The following is a 5,913-nucleotide window of genomic DNA, read 5'->3' on the forward strand; positions in this document are numbered from 1 at the left end:
ATATATATATGTATATATATATATATATATATATATATATATATATATATATATATATATATATATATATATATATATATATATATATATATATATATATATATATATATATATGTGTGTGTGTGTGTATGTGTGTGTGTGTGTGTGTTTGTGTGTGTTCGTGTGTGTGTAAATATATATATATATATATATATATATATATATATATATATATATATATATATATATATATATATATATATATATATATATATATATATATATATATATATATTATATATATATATATATATATATATATATATATATATCCTCAGAAAGCTGGTCTAGTGTATAGTAAATATCGTAGCTTATTGATTATTTTATTCCTATTTTGTATATTGTTTTCTATTGTGCATTGAAGAGATGATCCCCAGTCCGTAAATTGAGCTCTCTCATGCATATAGAAGTATATTAAGTAAATTACGTAAGACTATCGTCGTAAATTTCATTGTACTTTTTATTCAAGTTAATATATGCAAAATACATCTTTTTTTTTTTCTTTGTTAAAGAGATAACTTTTTATTTCATGTGTGTTTGCTATGAAGTCTTATATATGCTATTTGAAAGTGTTGTTGGATTTATGCGAGATAGGAACAAGAGCTTTGGCTATGTTTTTTTATATGTTATGATGTATTGCCTCAGGTTTAAGAGATAAAATGTTCAGTGACACCTGCTTCCAGAGCCCCATGATACCCGGCGAGATGATATATTTTTTTTTCTTGGACAAAAGATATGTGGAGATAGCTTAGATGTCGTATTGTGGGTGTGTTGATGTGTATCTGAGAGTGGCCTGAAAACCTCCCTGATTTACTTCTTGGAATTTTTATCCAATTTGAAACTTCGACACTTGGACACCGCCCACCCTACCAGACCCTGATCCTGGAAGGTTCTGGAAGCATTTAGATTTGATATATAAGGTGACCCAAGGATGGGTCAAAATCAAAGACAGACAGACACAGAGGTCGAGTTAAAACTGGAGCTAGAAGAAAGCCTCCTTCCCCTCTCCCTCTCTCATTTACGCCTCTAAGCCAATGTATTGTTTTTAAAAGTGTTTAATGCATTAGTGTGCCCTTTCGTAAGTGACTCTATGCCCAAAAGCAGATTGGTTGTCGAAAAAGTGCGAAAGACTAAAAGGTGATTTGAATTCCTTGTATTATGGTGAGTGCTGGCATTGTGTGATGTTTTTTGTTTTTTCTTTTCTTTTTTTTTTAAACGGGGATTATAGATTGTTGTAAAGTTACTTGGTTATCTATTATTCCTTATGTGTCAACTGTGAACACTTTTTTATTCGGAATTATTTCAAGCTTTTGTATCATTTTCATTGCATATTTCTTTTCTTACGTTAAAGCTTATTCATATATGAAAGTTTAAGTCAAACTATGATAAATTTCCAATATTAATATGTTTTTCTTATTCTAAGTTTCATTCAGGATTAATTGTTTCCAGTGACTTACTTTTTTATGTAAATTCTTTTCAAAGTATTAAATTCTATATAAAATTTATTTATTTTTGTAAAGAGTGTATTATTCCAGTCATCATTATTTAGGTCCAGATTCTGCACGATTCCTGCCAAAAACCATAGTGAGAGTGAAATAAGTCTTAACGATATCTAAGAGTAATTTCCTAGTTTGGTTTTGCGTGTGCTTAAGAGACCTTTGGATATTCATTGTTTTATATATTGCTATAAGGGAGTTATTTGACATACTCAGAATTTGTATATTATTTTCAAACTATAACAGTTTAAATGTAATAGCAAACAAGGTAATTGGGAATTCGAGAGGTTGATTAACTTACCAGTTGTGATATATATAATATTATACGTTTGGTTCACAGTCACAAGACAGAGTAAAATATATATTTTTAGTACAAAACCAGAGAGCCATATCATGATTGTATAATATTTTTTTGGTTCCCAGTCATCTGGAACCATATCATATAAAATATTCTGAGTGATCAGACCTCAGAACCATATCTTATAATATATTTTGATGCTGAGACCTTTAGAGTCGAGCGAGTCTGTTTTAAATATTGGTGAAGACAGGGCCATGTTTTGATTAAAGGTTTTTGAATAGTATAGTGTTGATAAAATTTTGAGTATTGCCAGTATTTTATTTTTTGGAGAGGCATTAATTATTGTAAAATTATAAGATGGCACAGTTTAATATCCAAGAGTTTTTTAAGTAACCCAAGTGTACGGGAATTGTCAAAAGCTGATGTAACTGAAGCTCAGTGGTTCTTGATCCTAATGGCATTTGGTGGCTATGCTAAGAGTGGGATGAATAAGGCCAAAATCAAGTGTCTAGCCTTAAAAGGTTGATAAACTCGGGAAAGTTGTCGGAATAAAATATTGTGGTAGCTTGTGGACTGTTCTAGGGAGCTGAGGAAGAGTTTTTAGCAAAGCGAGGATGAGTATGTAAATGCTGAGATTCGACATATTGCAGAAGAAGCAAATTTGATTAGTTTGAAGATGATGGTATAACGAGAAGAAAGAGAAAGAAGATACAAAAAAGATGAAAGAGAAGAAAACGAATTTGGAAACAAATGGAAGCGAAAAAAGTCACAAGACAGGAAGAAAAAGAAAGAAGACAAGAAGAAAAAGAAAGAAGAAAAGAAGAAAAAGAAACTAGACAAAAAAAGAAGAGAAAGAAGAGAGACAATGTGCTGAAGAAAAAGATGTGGAAGAAGCGAGGTATACTGGGGAGTTAGAACTTTTACATGCACTCACCCTGCTGAAATATCAGAGAGAGACAGAAATGACTCCTGCTAATCACGAACCCGTGTTTAATATGTCATAAGCCCAGAGGTGAATTCCAAGGTTCACAGAAGAGTACCCTGATGAATTCTTCGATCATTTTGGAACAGTCCTAGCGCCAATGAAATATCCAGAAGATAATTGGTTTGTGTTATAGCAGTGTGTGCTGTTTGGGAAGGGCTGCAGTGCTTACTTATCCTTATCTCAGGACCAGAAGGATGGAGTATCAAGAAGTAAAGAAGTGCAGGCTGCAAGTGTATCAGATAGCCCATGAATATTATAAGGAAAAGTTCTGAAGATTCGGAAAAGACAAAAAAAATACTTTCCAAGATAATGCTTTTAAGGTATGGCGTTGTTTTAAGAGATGGAGTCAGGCTGCTAACATAAAGGAGATGGCAGATTTAGAAGAATTGATAACACTAGAGCAGTATCTACAAGGAATTCCTCAACACGCTCGCACATGCCTGAGAGAAAGAAAGGTGAAGAAACTCAATAAAGCCGATTTGCCGAGTGAAGATTTCAATATTATTCATCATAGACCCTCTTCGGGCACAAGGTTTCAATTGTCATTCTGACCAAGTGTTAAGTATTTGCCGAATCATGGAAACCAGATTGGAAATAACTATAGGAACAAGTTTAACAATTACAACGGAAGTAGCAATGATACTATCCCTAAGCAGAATGTAATATTACCACAGCAATAAACGTTCAATCGTCCTCATTCGAGTATTATGGAAGACGTGCAGAATGTTCATATTGTCCGTTTTAAGTGTGTTAAGAGAGGCTTTGTCAGTAAGGAATGTTGGTCAAATCAACCGTAAGCAGTCGCCCAAGTTATTAAGGATAATTCAACTTCACAGAATGTGAAGACTAAGAAGCAATCGGGAAAGGACGAAGGGGAAAATAAACCAGCTAATGTTTACATGATGAACAGGAGAAACTCAAAAAGTTTGGATGCCTTTAAACCATATATTTATGAAGGTATGTTATTAGCAATAGAGGGGAGTCAGTGAACCCTGGTCAGGATATTGCGCGACACAGGTTGTAACCATATTGTTGTAGTATGAGGAGTACATCTGTTGGTGGAACAGTCTCTCACAGAGGACTCAGTTATTCCAAAGGGGATAGGAGGTCAAGTGGTCACCCCTATTTACCTGGTGACAGGTAATTTTGAAATTGCGGTAAAGGATTCATTATTTGTTGAAGGAGTAGACATCCTGCTGGGTAATGAGGTTAGTGGAGCGCTGTCCCGGCCTAGTCCCATTATAACAGAGAAACCATGGAAGTATACTCCTACGACTGAGCTCGAGAAATAATATCCGTCTTTGTTTCCTAGTTGTGTGATGACTAGAAGTATAAAGAAGAAAGGGCCGCTGAAGAAAAAAATGAAATCATAGGAGCAATGAATGTACAGAATTTGTTTTATGAAGAAGGGGATTCCCTTGATGATACACTAGAAGAGAACTCCAGTTTAGGCCCAAGCGAAGAGGAATGACAGACAAAGTAGAACAAAGCTGATAATATTGCAACGGAAGGATGCAACATTAACTGAGTTATTGTACTGTGTGGTGGGCGAGACTGAGTCACAACAGTCTCTAACCTGTTAATATCTTAAGGATGGGTTACTTATGAGGAATCATAGACACGCCAATATCCCTTGGAATACCGAAGGCGGGATATATCAGTAGGTGATAATTCCTGCATGGTTGAGAAGACAGGTGATCGGGATAGTGCCTGAGACGGAACATAGGGGTATGAGGAAGATGACCGAGAAGATAATGAAACACTTTTTTCTGGCCTGGCATGCATGAGGATGTGAGCCAGTTGTGCCGTGCATGTCACATATGTCAAAAGATGTAAAGCCCAACGAGTGCATCAAGAACGCTCCCTTATTCCTGATGGAAGTAAGAGGAGAACTCTTCAGGAAAGGACCGAGGAAATTAATAGAAGAAAAATGAGAGGATCGAGAAAAAAGGAAGGAGAATATGTCAAGAATTTGGGGAAAAAGAACGGCAAGAAGGAAAGGTTTGGTAAGAAGGATACGAACAGACAGGTTACAGGACACTTCCTCAAATGGTCCAAAGAAATGTTGGCAAGAAAAATAAAGAATCGAGAGGAAATGGATGAAGGAAATGTCAAGGATTTGAGGGAAGGAATCGGTGAGTTAAGGAAATTTTCCCTAGTAGACGAAAAAGCGAAGCAAGGCTGACCGAAGAAAAGATTTGGCATGAAAGGTACGAACAGACAGCTTATGGTAGGACGATGTTGGTCTATGTATCGGAAATAAGATTCCCTCTAGCTCACAAATACCCAGAACCATTCCAGATTTTAGAGGAGAGCAGTGACTAAACTTACATTATTATGATATTATGACAAAGTAAAAATCCGAGGATGTCCACGGTAACTTAGAAATCGTGATCTTAAACACCAGATTTCAACAAGAAAGGCCTCATCCCACTGGATGCATTGGATAACGGGATTAGAGATGTCTTACTGCAAGAAGATAAGGAAGGAATTCTTCAATCTGTGTGTCTAATGTTATCAAAGATGAAGAATCAGTAAAAAGTCAACTAGATAGTTGAAAAAGAACTGCTAGGTGGTCATTATGTTTGCAACCGTATTGTATTCATGTGAAGAATATATCAGGTAAAGATTACTAACATTTAAAGAGAACACGGTTGCAGATTATCTATCTCAGGCTGAATTGATGGATCCAGTCCCAAATAAATAATATTTTAGGGAGGGGAGCAATCTTACGAAGCTGGTCTAGAGAGTAAATATTGTAGTATAAGATAATCTTATCTATGATTTATATATTGTTTTCAATTGCGCATTGAAGAGAAGATCCCCAGTCCATAAAATAAGCTTCTCTCATGCAGATATAAGAATTTTATGCGAATTACTTAAGACTTTCGTCATGAATTTTATTATCCTTTTTATTCAAGTTAATATAAATGAATTGATTTTTTTTTTAAGAATTCACTTTTTATTTCACGTGTGTTTACTATGAGGTCTTACATAGCCTACTTGAAAGTGTTGTGGATTCATGCGAGATACGAACAAAGGTTTCGGTAATCTTCTTATATGTGTCATGATGTATTGTGTCATGTTTGTGAGAG

Source organism: Palaemon carinicauda, chromosome 12, assembly GCF_036898095.1.
Source record: "Palaemon carinicauda isolate YSFRI2023 chromosome 12, ASM3689809v2, whole genome shotgun sequence".
Lineage (NCBI taxonomy): Eukaryota > Metazoa > Arthropoda > Malacostraca > Decapoda > Palaemonidae > Palaemon > Palaemon carinicauda.